The 14,796-nt window shown below is 41.8% G+C and overlaps 12 non-coding genes across 12 annotated transcripts; all 12 read right to left on the reverse strand.

The window, feature by feature from the left end:
- Positions 1-169: 169 nt before the first annotated feature.
- On the reverse strand, positions 170-241 carry TRNAP-UGG (transfer RNA proline (anticodon UGG)). The gene has a single exon. It is a non-coding gene; the product is annotated as a tRNA-Pro (tRNA).
- A 1,980-nt stretch (positions 242-2,221) lies between these two features.
- Positions 2,222-2,294, reverse strand: TRNAV-CAC (transfer RNA valine (anticodon CAC)). Its single transcript has one exon. It is a non-coding gene; the product is annotated as a tRNA-Val (tRNA).
- Positions 2,295-2,566: 272 nt separating this feature from the next.
- Positions 2,567-2,638, reverse strand: TRNAP-UGG (transfer RNA proline (anticodon UGG)). The gene has a single exon. It is a non-coding gene; the product is annotated as a tRNA-Pro (tRNA).
- Positions 2,639-4,618: 1,980 nt separating this feature from the next.
- Positions 4,619-4,691, reverse strand: TRNAV-CAC (transfer RNA valine (anticodon CAC)). Its single transcript has one exon. It is a non-coding gene; the product is annotated as a tRNA-Val (tRNA).
- Positions 4,692-7,015: 2,324 nt separating this feature from the next.
- On the reverse strand, positions 7,016-7,088 carry TRNAV-CAC (transfer RNA valine (anticodon CAC)). Its single transcript has one exon. It is a non-coding gene; the product is annotated as a tRNA-Val (tRNA).
- Positions 7,089-7,360: 272 nt separating this feature from the next.
- Positions 7,361-7,432, reverse strand: TRNAP-UGG (transfer RNA proline (anticodon UGG)). Its single transcript has one exon. It is a non-coding gene; the product is annotated as a tRNA-Pro (tRNA).
- Positions 7,433-9,412: 1,980 nt separating this feature from the next.
- TRNAV-CAC (transfer RNA valine (anticodon CAC)) lies at positions 9,413-9,485 on the reverse strand. Its single transcript has one exon. It is a non-coding gene; the product is annotated as a tRNA-Val (tRNA).
- Positions 9,486-9,757: 272 nt separating this feature from the next.
- On the reverse strand, positions 9,758-9,829 carry TRNAP-UGG (transfer RNA proline (anticodon UGG)). The gene has a single exon. It is a non-coding gene; the product is annotated as a tRNA-Pro (tRNA).
- Positions 9,830-11,809: 1,980 nt separating this feature from the next.
- Positions 11,810-11,882, reverse strand: TRNAV-CAC (transfer RNA valine (anticodon CAC)). Its single transcript has one exon. It is a non-coding gene; the product is annotated as a tRNA-Val (tRNA).
- A 272-nt stretch (positions 11,883-12,154) lies between these two features.
- TRNAP-UGG (transfer RNA proline (anticodon UGG)) lies at positions 12,155-12,226 on the reverse strand. The gene has a single exon. It is a non-coding gene; the product is annotated as a tRNA-Pro (tRNA).
- Positions 12,227-14,196: 1,970 nt separating this feature from the next.
- Positions 14,197-14,269, reverse strand: TRNAV-CAC (transfer RNA valine (anticodon CAC)). The gene has a single exon. It is a non-coding gene; the product is annotated as a tRNA-Val (tRNA).
- A 272-nt stretch (positions 14,270-14,541) lies between these two features.
- On the reverse strand, positions 14,542-14,613 carry TRNAP-UGG (transfer RNA proline (anticodon UGG)). The gene has a single exon. It is a non-coding gene; the product is annotated as a tRNA-Pro (tRNA).
- Positions 14,614-14,796: the final 183 nt, after the last annotated feature.

The following is a 14,796-nucleotide window of genomic DNA, read 5'->3' on the forward strand; positions in this document are numbered from 1 at the left end:
GCTGAACGCTCGTACATGCCATGCAAGACCAGATGTTTGGTATTAGCTCAGACTGGGCAGGGCTGAAGCATGAGACTCTAGCAAAGAATTATCCACTACTGCAAAGAAAAAATTGATGTTGGTTTTGAAACGCAAACTTCAAAACAACTTGAAAAGAGTACCAAGAAAAGGGCTCGTCCGGGATTTGAACCCGGGACCTCTCGCACCCAAAGCGAGAATCATACCCCTAGACCAACGAGCCCTCAAAATCCTCTTACCTCTCAAAAGCTAATACCGGCTCTAAGCCCGCAATGAAGATCATGCTGGTATCTTTATGATGCTTGGTCTGTGAATACGCATGAAAGTCAGTCTCAACTTACCCTTTCTCAAACGATAGCACTATCATTTACAAGTGTCTCCTTTTATTCCGTCCCAGCTTTGGACACGTCTTACAGGAAGTCAGCCCTTATTTATATATTTCTTCAGTGGCTGAAGCTTAATGAGAAAGAGTAACAAGTTGTTCATAACAACATAAGAAACACATTGTGCATTTTCTCTTAAATACTCCTTCACTTTGTGCCAAAAGAAATACCAAGGTGAATACCTAGGCCACAGATTCAAGCTAAAGATCTTCCTGCTGAATGCAAGGCGCATTAAAAACTGCATATCGCTGGACTAAAGCATTCCTTGCATAGCCTCTAACATCATAACATAACTGAGCTGCTAGCAGCAAGCTAACCAATACCTTTCTGAAATGAGAATGACATGTGCTTATCTGCTCAATCAGTGCTCAATCAGGCTCGATCAGGCGAGATTTAGAAAAGGTGGAAAGGGTCCAAGTGGATGCCCCTTCCTTTTTAGGGTGGGTCCTGCTGACTATCATAGGATTGCTTGTAAAAGTGGCCAGGGTCAGAGGAAAAGCTGCCAACACTTCTTAGCGTTCTCTATAGATGCAGCCATTTTCTGTGACTGTAATTTCGGCCTTTTCCCAGAAGTCTCTATTCTGCCTATGCAAATTAACAAAAGCAGTGCTTATTCCTCACTTGCTCAAATGTCCTTCCTGTCCAGAAAGCTCTGATTAAGCATGCTTATTTTCTTTTTCTGGGATATTTTAAATTGTTTCGCTGTCCAGTCTGTGGCAGTAGAAAGCTGCTTATGATGCCAGGTTTTGATGAATCCCCAAGGTACAAGTACAGAGGAATATATCAGTCTCTAGGATATGGAACTTTTAGCTAACACATCACAATATGTGATGCTTGCCAAGAAAACACTACATTCTGGAGCGCTGATGATCAGAACATTCTGCTCCTGAAGGATAGAAAAGACAGCTTGATTGAAATAAAGTCTGTTTATATTGACGCTCTCTCTCTCCCTATATATACATACATGCATACACACACACACACAGGTATGTCATGCATTTCTTCAGATTTGTTTCAACCATTTACCATTTATTGGAGAATCCCTACTTTTCAAGTGACTGCAAATGAAGTCATCTCTGGCACTTTTTGTGCAAAGTAAGAGACACACATGACACCTTTTTATAAAAGTCATCGGTTTCTTTGTTACTGTGTACTTTCAAAGCATGGGGCTTTCACACGTCAGGTAAACCTGATTACCACTACACAACAAAAGCAGATGCAGCTTTCTTATCTATGTCGTGATAGAACAGTTGTGAATTGAGTAGAAGAAGGGCCCTGATGTGATACTTATTACATGCAGCCTGTAAGATAGTCAAACATGCAGGCTAGGAAGGAAGATGCAAATATCAATGTATTAGAAAAACACCTAAAGGCGAGTGATATGCTTTCATTCATGCATGGCTAGGAAAAATCGCCATACTGTTGCAAACATTCTTACACCACCAACTGGAAATAAATGATTCTGACATTAAACGTAAAGGTGACAATGCATTTGTATCATCACCCTGAGAAGGATCATCTTGGAATTGAGCCGAGGGCCTCTGCACTCAAAGCCAGAAACACTCCACTAAAATAAGATTCCTGTTGGTGCCAACAATTCTCCATGTTAATGCTTGTTCTAGGTGAGCAGTGAACCGATTGCAGGGCTCTTTTGAAAGCAAGGTCTGAGAACCAACAGATACATCCACACGCCGATTACTTTAGTGTTTTGAGAGAATTCCCTTTCTTGGAACGAGATTGCATGAAATAATCTTCAGGGCTTGGACAATTCCATGGCAAAACGGCACCTATCAACATTGTAGCCAACACAATATAACAACTGTTTCTGCCCGGTTTCGAACCGGGGACCTTTCGCGTGTGAGGCGAACGTGATAACCACTACACTACAGAAACAGATACCTACAGTTGATTTTTCTGTAATGAAACTGCTCCGAACTGGCTATTCCATGGGCCTCTGGCTTTAGATTTCTTTCATGCAACCTGCCCGACATCCCTAGCTGAACGCTCGTACATGCCATGCAAGACCAGATGTTTGGTATTAGCTCAGACTGGGCAGGGCTGAAGCATGAGACTCTAGCAAAGAATTATCCACTACTGCAAAGAAAAAATTGATGTTGGTTTTGAAACGCAAACTTCAAAACAACTTGAAAAGAGTACCAAGAAAAGGGCTCGTCCGGGATTTGAACCCGGGACCTCTCGCACCCAAAGCGAGAATCATACCCCTAGACCAACGAGCCCTCAAAATCCTCTTACCTCTCAAAAGCTAATACCGGCTCTAAGCCCGCAATGAAGATCATGCTGGTATCTTTATGATGCTTGGTCTGTGAATACGCATGAAAGTCAGTCTCAACTTACCCTTTCTCAAACGATAGCACTATCATTTACAAGTGTCTCCTTTTATTCCGTCCCAGCTTTGGACACGTCTTACAGGAAGTCAGCCCTTATTTATATATTTCTTCAGTGGCTGAAGCTTAATGAGAAAGAGTAACAAGTTGTTCATAACAACATAAGAAACACATTGTGCATTTTCTCTTAAATACTCCTTCACTTTGTGCCAAAAGAAATACCAAGGTGAATACCTAGGCCACAGATTCAAGCTAAAGATCTTCCTGCTGAATGCAAGGCGCAATAAAAACTGCATATCGCTGGACTAAAGCATTCCTTGCATAGCCTCTAACATCATAACATAACTGAGCTGCTAGCAGCAAGCTAACCAATACCTTTCTGAAATGAGAATGACATGTGCTTATCTGCTCAATCAGTGCTCAATTAGGCTCGATCAGGCGAGATTTAGAAAAGGTGGAAAGGGTCCAAGTGGATGCCCCTTCCTTTTTAGGGTGGGTCCTGCTGACTATCATAGGATTGCTTGTAAAAGTGGCCAGGGTCAGAGGAAAAGCTGCCAACACTTCTTAGCGTTCTCTATAGATGCAGCCATTTTCTGTGACTGTAATTTCGGCCTTTTCCCAGAAGTCTCTATTCTGCCTATGCAAATTAACAAAAGCAGTGCTTATTCCTCACTTGCTCAAATGTCCTTCCTGTCCAGAAAGCTCTGATTAAGCATGCTTATTTTCTTTTTCTGGGATATTTTAAATTGTTTCGCTGTCCAGTCTGTGGCAGTAGAAAGCTGCTTATGATGCCAGGTTTTGATGAATCCCCAAGGTACAAGTACAGAGGAATATATCAGTCTCTAGGATATGGAACTTTTAGCTAACACATCACAATATGTGATGCTTGCCAAGAAAACACTACATTCTGGAGCGCTGATGATCAGAACATTCTGCTCCTGAAGGATAGAAAAGACAGCTTGATTGAAATAAAGTCTGTTTATATTGACGCTCTCTCTCTCCCTATATATACATACATGCATACACACACACACACAGGTATGTCATGCATTTCTTCAGATTTGTTTCAACCATTTACCATTTATTGGAGAATCCCTACTTTTCAAGTGACTGCAAATGAAGTCATCTCTGGCACTTTTTGTGCAAAGTAAGAGACACACATGACACCTTTTTATAAAAGTCATCGGTTTCTTTGTTACTGTGTACTTTCAAAGCATGGGGCTTTCACACGTCAGGTAAACCTGATTACCACTACACAACAAAAGCAGATGCAGCTTTCTTATCTATGTCGTGATAGAACAGTTGTGAATTGAGTAGAAGAAGGGCCCTGATGTGATACTTATTACATGCAGCCTGTAAGATAGTCAAACATGCAGGCTAGGAAGGAAGATGCAAATATCAATGTATTAGAAAAACACCTAAAGGCGAGTGATATGCTTTCATTCATGCATGGCTAGGAAAAATCGCCATACTGTTGCAAACATTCTTACACCACCAACTGGAAATAAATGATTCTGACATTAAACGTAAAGGTGACAATGCATTTGTATCATCACCCTGAGAAGGATCATCTTGGAATTGAGCCGAGGGCCTCTGCACTCAAAGCCAGAAACACTCCACTAAAATAAGATTCCTGTTGGTGCCAACAATTCTCCATGTTAATGCTTGTTCTAGGTGAGCAGTGAACCGATTGCAGGGCTCTTTTGAAAGCAAGGTCTGAGAACCAACAGATACATCCACACGCCGATTACTTTAGTGTTTTGAGAGAATTCCCTTTCTTGGAACGAGATTGCATGAAATAATCTTCAGGGCTTGGACAATTCCATGGCAAAACGGCACCTATCAACATTGTAGCCAACACAATATAACAACTGTTTCTGCCCGGTTTCGAACCGGGGACCTTTCGCGTGTGAGGCGAACGTGATAACCACTACACTACAGAAACAGATACCTACAGTTGATTTTTCTGTAATGAAACTGCTCCGAACTGGCTATTCCATGGGCCTCTGGCTTTAGATTTCTTTCATGCAACCTGCCCGACATCCCTAGCTGAACGCTCGTACATGCCATGCAAGACCAGATGTTTGGTATTAGCTCAGACTGGGCAGGGCTGAAGCATGAGACTCTAGCAAAGAATTATCCACTACTGCAAAGAAAAAATTGATGTTGGTTTTGAAACGCAAACTTCAAAACAACTTGAAAAGAGTACCAAGAAAAGGGCTCGTCCGGGATTTGAACCCGGGACCTCTCGCACCCAAAGCGAGAATCATACCCCTCGACCAACGAGCCCTCAAAATCCTCTTACCTCTCAAAAGCTAATACCGGCTCTAAGCCCGCAATGAAGATCATGCTGGTATCTTTATGATGCTTGGTCTGTGAATACGCATGAAAGTCAGTCTCAACTTACCCTTTCTCAAACGATAGCACTATCATTTACAAGTGTCTCCTTTTATTCCGTCCCAGCTTTGGACACGTCTTACAGGAAGTCAGCCCTTATTTATATATTTCTTCAGTGGCTGAAGCTTAATGAGAAAGAGTAACAAGTTGTTCATAACAACATAAGAAACACATTGTGCATTTTCTCTTAAATACTCCTTCACTTTGTGCCAAAAGAAATACCAAGGTGAATACCTAGGCCACAGATTCAAGCTAAAGATCTTCCTGCTGAATGCAAGGCGCAATAAAAACTGCATATCGCTGGACTAAAGCATTCCTTGCATAGCCTCTAACATCATAACATAACTGAGCTGCTAGCAGCAAGCTAACCAATACCTTTCTGAAATGAGAATGACATGTGCTTATCTGCTCAATCAGTGCTCAATCAGGCTCGATCAGGCGAGATTTAGAAAAGGTGGAAAGGGTCCAAGTGGATGCCCCTTCCTTTTTAGGGTGGGTCCTGCTGACTATCATAGGATTGCTTGTAAAAGTGGCCAGGGTCAGAGGAAAAGCTGCCAACACTTCTTAGCGTTCTCTATAGATGCAGCCATTTTCTGTGACTGTAATTTCGGCCTTTTCCCAGAAGTCTCTATTCTGCCTATGCAAATTAACAAAAGCAGTGCTTATTCCTCACTTGCTCAAATGTCCTTCCTGTCCAGAAAGCTCTGATTAAGCATGCTTATTTTCTTTTTCTGGGATATTTTAAATTGTTTCGCTGTCCAGTCTGTGGCAGTAGAAAGCTGCTTATGATGCCAGGTTTTGATGAATCCCCAAGGTACAAGTACAGAGGAATATATCAGTCTCTAGGATATGGAACTTTTAGCTAACACATCACAATATGTGATGCTTGCCAAGAAAACACTACATTCTGGAGCGCTGATGATCAGAACATTCTGCTCCTGAAGGATAGAAAAGACAGCTTGATTGAAATAAAGTCTGTTTATATTGACGCTCTCTCTCTCCCTATATATACATACATGCATACACACACACACACAGGTATGTCATGCATTTCTTCAGATTTGTTTCAACCATTTACCATTTATTGGAGAATCCCTACTTTTCAAGTGACTGCAAATGAAGTCATCTCTGGCACTTTTTGTGCAAAGTAAGAGACACACATGACACCTTTTTATAAAAGTCATCGGTTTCTTTGTTACTGTGTACTTTCAAAGCATGGGGCTTTCACACGTCAGGTAAACCTGATTACCACTACACAACAAAAGCAGATGCAGCTTTCTTATCTATGTCGTGATAGAACAGTTGTGAATTGAGTAGAAGAAGGGCCCTGATGTGATACTTATTACATGCAGCCTGTAAGATAGTCAAACATGCAGGCTAGGAAGGAAGATGCAAATATCAATGTATTAGAAAAACACCTAAAGGCGAGTGATATGCTTTCATTCATGCATGGCTAGGAAAAATCGCCATACTGTTGCAAACATTCTTACACCACCAACTGGAAATAAATGATTCTGACATTAAACGTAAAGGTGACAATGCATTTGTATCATCACCCTGAGAAGGATCATCTTGGAATTGAGCCGAGGGCCTCTGCACTCAAAGCCAGAAACACTCCACTAAAATAAGATTCCTGTTGGTGCCAACAATTCTCCATGTTAATGCTTGTTCTAGGTGAGCAGTGAACCGATTGCAGGGCTCTTTTGAAAGCAAGGTCTGAGAACCAACAGATACATCCACACGCCGATTACTTTAGTGTTTTGAGAGAATTCCCTTTCTTGGAACGAGATTGCATGAAATAATCTTCAGGGCTTGGACAATTCCATGGCAAAACGGCACCTATCAACATTGTAGCCAACACAATATAACAACTGTTTCTGCCCGGTTTCGAACCGGGGACCTTTCGCGTGTGAGGCGAACGTGATAACCACTACACTACAGAAACAGATACCTACAGTTGATTTTTCTGTAATGAAACTGCTCCGAACTGGCTATTCCATGGGCCTCTGGCTTTAGATTTCTTTCATGCAACCTGCCCGACATCCCTAGCTGAACGCTCGTACATGCCATGCAAGACCAGATGTTTGGTATTAGCTCAGACTGGGCAGGGCTGAAGCATGAGACTCTAGCAAAGAATTATCCACTACTGCAAAGAAAAAATTGATGTTGGTTTTGAAACGCAAACTTCAAAACAACTTGAAAAGAGTACCAAGAAAAGGGCTCGTCCGGGATTTGAACCCGGGACCTCTCGCACCCAAAGCGAGAATCATACCCCTAGACCAACGAGCCCTCAAAATCCTCTTACCTCTCAAAAGCTAATACCGGCTCTAAGCCCGCAATGAAGATCATGCTGGTATCTTTATGATGCTTGGTCTGTGAATACGCATGAAAGTCAGTCTCAACTTACCCTTTCTCAAACGATAGCACTATCATTTACAAGTGTCTCCTTTTATTCCGTCCCAGCTTTGGACACGTCTTACAGGAAGTCAGCCCTTATTTATATATTTCTTCAGTGGCTGAAGCTTAATGAGAAAGAGTAACAAGTTGTTCATAACAACATAAGAAACACATTGTGCATTTTCTCTCAAATACTCCTTCACTTTGTGCCAAAAGAAATACCAAGGTGAATACCTAGGCCACAGATTCAAGCTAAAGATCTTCCTGCTGAATGCAAGGCGCATTAAAAACTGCATATCGCTGGACTAAAGCATTCCTTGCATAGCCTCTAACATCATAACATAACTGAGCTGCTAGCAGCAAGCTAACCAATACCTTTCTGAAATGAGAATGACATGTGCTTATCTGCTCAATCAGTGCTCAATCAGGCTCGATCAGGCGAGATTTAGAAAAGGTGGAAAGGGTCCAAGTGGATGCCCCTTCCTTTTTAGGGTGGGTCCTGCTGACTATCATAGGATTGCTTGTAAAAGTGGCCAGGGTCAGAGGAAAAGCTGCCAACACTTCTTAGCGTTCTCTATAGATGCAGCCATTTTCTGTGACTGTAATTTCGGCCTTTTCCCAGAAGTCTCTATTCTGCCTATGCAAATTAACAAAAGCAGTGCTTATTCCTCACTTGCTCAAATGTCCTTCCTGTCCAGAAAGCTCTGATTAAGCATGCTTATTTTCTTTTTCTGGGATATTTTAAATTGTTTCGCTGTCCAGTCTGTGGCAGTAGAAAGCTGCTTATGATGCCAGGTTTTGATGAATCCCCAAGGTACAAGTACAGAGGAATATATCAGTCTCTAGGATATGGAACTTTTAGCTAACACATCACAATATGTGATGCTTGCCAAGAAAACACTACATTCTGGAGCGCTGATGATCAGAACATTCTGCTCCTGAAGGATAGAAAAGACAGCTTGATTGAAATAAAGTCTGTTTATATTGACGCTCTCTCTCTCCCTATATATACATACATGCATACACACACACACACAGGTATGTCATGCATTTCTTCAGATTTGTTTCAACCATTTACCATTTATTGGAGAATCCCTACTTTTCAAGTGACTGCAAATGAAGTCATCTCTGGCACTTTTTGTGCAAAGTAAGAGACACACATGACACCTTTTTATAAAAGTCATCGGTTTCTTTGTTACTGTGTACTTTCAAAGCATGGGGCTTTCACACGTCAGGTAAACCTGATTACCACTACACAACAAAAGCAGATGCAGCTTTCTTATCTATGTCGTGATAGAACAGTTGTGAATTGAGTAGAAGAAGGGCCCTGATGTGATACTTATTACATGCAGCCTGTAAGATAGTCAAACATGCAGGCTAGGAAGGAAGATGCAAATATCAATGTATTAGAAAAACACCTAAAGGCGAGTGATATGCTTTCATTCATGCATGGCTAGGAAAAATCGCCATACTGTTGCAAACATTCTTACACCACCAACTGGAAATAAATGATTCTGACATTAAACGTAAAGGTGACAATGCATTTGTATCATCACCCTGAGAAGGATCATCTTGGAATTGAGCCGAGGGCCTCTGCACTCAAAGCCAGAAACACTCCACTAAAATAAGATTCCTGTTGGTGCCAACAATTCTCCATGTTAATGCTTGTTCTAGGTGAGCAGTGAACCGATTGCAGGGCTCTTTTGAAAGCAAGGTCTGAGAACCAACAGATACATCCACACGCCGATTACTTTAGTGTTTTGAGAGAATTCCCTTTCTTGGAACGAGATTGCATGAAATAATCTTCAGGGCTTGGACAATTCCATGGCAAAACGGCACCTATCAACATTGTAGCCAACACAATATAACAACTGTTTCTGCCCGGTTTCGAACCGGGGACCTTTCGCGTGTGAGGCGAACGTGATAACCACTACACTACAGAAACAGATACCTACAGTTGATTTTTCTGTAATGAAACTGCTCCGAACTGGCTATTCCATGGGCCTCTGGCTTTAGATTTCTTTCATGCAACCTGCCCGACATCCCTAGCTGAACGCTCGTACATGCCATGCAAGACCAGATGTTTGGTATTAGCTCAGACTGGGCAGGGCTGAAGCATGAGACTCTAGCAAAGAATTATCCACTACTGCAAAGAAAAAATTGATGTTGGTTTTGAAACGCAAACTTCAAAACAACTTGAAAAGAGTACCAAGAAAAGGGCTCGTCCGGGATTTGAACCCGGGACCTCTCGCACCCAAAGCGAGAATCATACCCCTAGACCAACGAGCCCTCAAAATCCTCTTACCTCTCAAAAGCTAATACCGGCTCTAAGCCCGCAATGAAGATCATGCTGGTATCTTTATGATGCTTGGTCTGTGAATACGCATGAAAGTCAGTCTCAACTTACCCTTTCTCAAACGATAGCACTATCATTTACAAGTGTCTCCTTTTATTCCGTCCCAGCTTTGGACACGTCTTACAGGAAGTCAGCCCTTATTTATATATTTCTTCAGTGGCTGAAGCTTAATGAGAAAGAGTAACAAGTTGTTCATAACAACATAAGAAACACATTGTGCATTTTCTCTTAAATACTCCTTCACTTTGTGCCAAAAGAAATACCAAGGTGAATACCTAGGCCACAGATTCAAGCTAAAGATCTTCCTGCTGAATGCAAGGCGCATTAAAAACTGCATATCGCTGGACTAAAGCATTCCTTGCATAGCCTCTAACATCATAACATAACTGAGCTGCTAGCAGCAAGCTAACCAATACCTTTCTGAAATGAGAATGACATGTGCTTATCTGCTCAATCAGTGCTCAATCAGGCTCGATCAGGCGAGATTTAGAAAAGGTGGAAAGGGTCCAAGTGGATGCCCCTTCCTTTTTAGGGTGGGTCCTGCTGACTATCATAGGATTGCTTGTAAAAGTGGCCAGGGTCAGAGGAAAAGCTGCCAACACTTCTTAGCGTTCTCTATAGATGCAGCCATTTTCTGTGACTGTAATTTCGGCCTTTTCCCAGAAGTCTCTATTCTGCCTATGCAAATTAACAAAAGCAGTGCTTATTCCTCACTTGCTCAAATGTCCTTCCTGTCCAGAAAGCTCTGATTAAGCATGCTTATTTTCTTTTTCTGGGATATTTTAAATTGTTTCGCTGTCCAGTCTGTGGCAGTAGAAAGCTGCTTATGATGCCAGGTTTTGATGAATCCCCAAGGTACAAGTACAGAGGAATATATCAGTCTCTAGGATATGGAACTTTTAGCTAACACATCACAATATGTGATGCTTGCCAAGAAAACACTACATTCTGGAGCGCTGATGATCAGAACATTCTGCTCCTGAAGGATAGAAAAGACAGCTTGATTGAAATAAAGTCTGTTTATATTGACGCTCTCTCTCTCCCTATATATACATACATGCATACACACACACACACAGGTATGTCATGCATTTCTTCAGATTTGTTTCAACCATTTACCATTTATTGGAGAATCCCTACTTTTCAAGTGACTGCAAATGAAGTCATCTCTGGCACTTTTTGTGCAAAGTAAGAGACACACATGACACCTTTTTATAAAAGTCATCGGTTTCTTTGTTACTGTGTACTTTCAAAGCATGGGGCTTTCACACGTCAGGTAAACCTGATTACCACTACACAACAAAAGCAGATGCAGCTTTCTTATCTATGTCGTGATAGAACAGTTGTGAATTGAGTAGAAGAAGAGCCCTGATGTGATACTTATTACATGCAGCCTGTAAGATAGTCAAACATGCAGGCTAGGAAGGAAGATGCAAATATCAATGTATTAGAAAAACACCTAAAGGCGAGTGATATGCTTTCATTCATGCATGGCTAGGAAAAATCGCCATACTGTTGCAAACATTCTTACACCACCAACTGGAAATAAATGATTCTGACATTAAACGTAAAGGTGACAATGCATTTGTATCATCACCCTGAGAAGGATCATCTTGGAATTGAGCCGAGGGCCTCTGCACTCAAAGCCAGAAACACTCCACTAAAATAAGATTCCTGTTGGTGCCAACAATTCTCCATGTTAATGCTTGTTCTAGGTGAGCAGTGAACCGATTGCAGGGCTCTTTTGAAAGCAAGGTCTGAGAACCAACAGATACATCCACACGCCGATTACTTTAGTGTTTTGAGAGAATTCCCTTTCTTGGAACGAGATTGCATGAAATAATCTTCAGGGCTTGGACAATTCCATGGCAAAACGGCACCTATCAACATTGTAGCCAACACAATATAACAACTGTTTCTGCCCGGTTTCGAACCGGGGACCTTTCGCGTGTGAGGCGAACGTGATAACCACTACACTACAGAAACAGATACCTACAGTTGATTTTTCTGTAATGAAACTGCTCCGAACTGGCTATTCCATGGGCCTCTGGCTTTAGATTTCTTTCATGCAACCTGCCCGACATCCCTAGCTGAACGCTCGTACATGCCATGCAAGACCAGATGTTTGGTATTAGCTCAGACTGGGCAGGGCTGAAGCATGAGACTCTAGCAAAGAATTATCCACTACTGCAAAGAAAAAATTGATGTTGGTTTTGAAACGCAAACTTCAAAACAACTTGAAAAGAGTACCAAGAAAAGGGCTCGTCCGGGATTTGAACCCGGGACCTCTCGCACCCAAAGCGAGAATCATACCCCTAGACCAACGAGCCCTCAAAATCCTCTTACCTCTCAAAAGCTAATACCGGCTCTAAGCCCGCAATGAAGATCATGCTGGTATCTTTATGATGCTTGGTCTGTGAATACGCATGAAAGTCAGTCTCAACTTACCCTTTCTCAAACGATAGCACTATCATTTACAAGTGTCTCCTTTTATTCCGTCCCAGCTTTGGACACGTCTTACAGGAAGTCAGCCCTTATTTATATATTTCTTCAGTGGCTGAAGCTTAATGAGAAAGAGTAACAAGTTGTTCATAACAACATAAGAAACACATTGTGCATTTTCTCTTAAATACTCCTTCACTTTGTGCCAAAAGAAATACCAAGGTGAATACCTAGGCCACAGATTCAAGCTAAAGATCTTCCTGCTGAATGCAAGGCGCATTAAAAACTGCATATCGCTGGACTAAAGCATTCCTTGCATAGCCTCTAACATCATAACATAACTGAGCTGCTAGCAGCAAGCTAACCAATACCTTTCTGAAATGAGAATGACATGTGCTTATCTGCTCAATCAGTGCTCAATCAGGCGAGATTTAGAAAAGGTGGAAAGGGTCCAAGTGGATGCCCCTTCCTTTTTAGGGTGGGTCCTGCTGACTATCATAGGATTGCTTGTAAAAGTGGCCAGGGTCAGAGGAAAAGCTGCCAACACTTCTTAGCGTTCTCTATAGATGCAGCCATTTTCTGTGACTGTAATTTCGGCCTTTTCCCAGAAGTCTCTATTCTGCCTATGCAAATTAACAAAAGCAGTGCTTATTCCTCACTTGCTCAAATGTCCTTCCTGTCCAGAAAGCTCTGATTAAGCATGCTTATTTTCTTTTTCTGGGATATTTTAAATTGTTTCGCTGTCCAGTCTGTGGCAGTAGAAAGCTGCTTATGATGCCAGGTTTTGATGAATCCCCAAGGTACAAGTACAGAGGAATATATCAGTCTCTAGGATATGGAACTTTTAGCTAACACATCACAATATGTGATGCTTGCCAAGAAAACACTACATTCTGGAGCGCTGATGATCAGAACATTCTGCTCCTGAAGGATAGAAAAGACAGCTTGATTGAAATAAAGTCTGTTTATATTGACGCTCTCTCTCTCCCTATATATACATACATGCATACACACACACACACAGGTATGTCATGCATTTCTTCAGATTTGTTTCAACCATTTACCATTTATTGGAGAATCCCTACTTTTCAAGTGACTGCAAATGAAGTCATCTCTGGCACTTTTTGTGCAAAGTAAGAGACACACATGACACCTTTTTATAAAAGTCATCGGTTTCTTTGTTACTGTGTACTTTCAAAGCATGGGGCTTTCACACGTCAGGTAAACCTGATTACCACTACACAACAAAAGCAGATGCAGCTTTCTTATCTATGTCGTGATAGAACAGTTGTGAATTGAGTAGAAGAAGGGCCCTGATGTGATACTTATTACATGCAGCCTGTAAGATAGTCAAACATGCAGGCTAGGAAGGAAGATGCAAATATCAATGTATTAGAAAAACACCTAAAGGCGAGTGATATGCTTTCATTCATGCATGGCTAGGAAAAATCGCCATACTGTTGTAAACATTCTTACACCACCAACTGGAAATAAATGATTCTGACATTAAACGTAAAGGTGACAATGCATTTGTATCATCACCCTGAGAAGGATCATCTTGGAATTGAGCCGAGGGCCTCTGCACTCAAAGCCAGAAACACTCCACTAAAATAAGATTCCTGTTGGTGCCAACAATTCTCCATGTTAATGCTTGTTCTAGGTGAGCAGTGAACCGATTGCAGGGCTCTTTTGAAAGCAAGGTCTGAGAACCAACAGATACATCCACACGCCGATTACTTTAGTGTTTTGAGAGAATTCCCTTTCTTGGAACGAGATTGCATGAAATAATCTTCAGGGCTTGGACAATTCCATGGCAAAACGGCACCTATCAACATTGTAGCCAACACAATATAACAACTGTTTCTGCCCGGTTTCGAACCGGGGACCTTTCGCGTGTGAGGCGAACGTGATAACCACTACACTACAGAAACAGATACCTACAGTTGATTTTTCTGTAATGAAACTGCTCCGAACTGGCTATTCCATGGGCCTCTGGCTTTAGATTTCTTTCATGCAACCTGCCCGACATCCCTAGCTGAACGCTCGTACATGCCATGCAAGACCAGATGTTTGGTATTAGCTCAGACTGGGCAGGGCTGAAGCATGAGACTCTAGCAAAGAATTATCCACTACTGCAAAGAAAAAATTGATGTTGGTTTTGAAACGCAAACTTCAAAACAACTTGAAAAGAGTACCAAGAAAAGGGCTCGTCCGGGATTTGAACCCGGGACCTCTCGCACCCAAAGCGAGAATCATACCCCTAGACCAACGAGCCCTCAAAATCCTCTTACCTCTCAAAAGCTAATACCGGCTCTAAGCCCGCAATGAAGATCATGCTGGTATCTTTATGATGCTTGGTCTGTGAATACGCATGAAAGTCAGTCTCAACTTACCCTTTCTCAAACGATAGCACTATCATTTACAAGTGTCTCCTTTTATTCCGTCCCAGCTTTGGACA

The sequence above is a fragment of the Triturus cristatus genome, chromosome 8 (assembly GCF_964204655.1).
Source record: "Triturus cristatus chromosome 8, aTriCri1.1, whole genome shotgun sequence".
Classification (NCBI taxonomy): domain Eukaryota; kingdom Metazoa; phylum Chordata; class Amphibia; order Caudata; family Salamandridae; genus Triturus; species Triturus cristatus.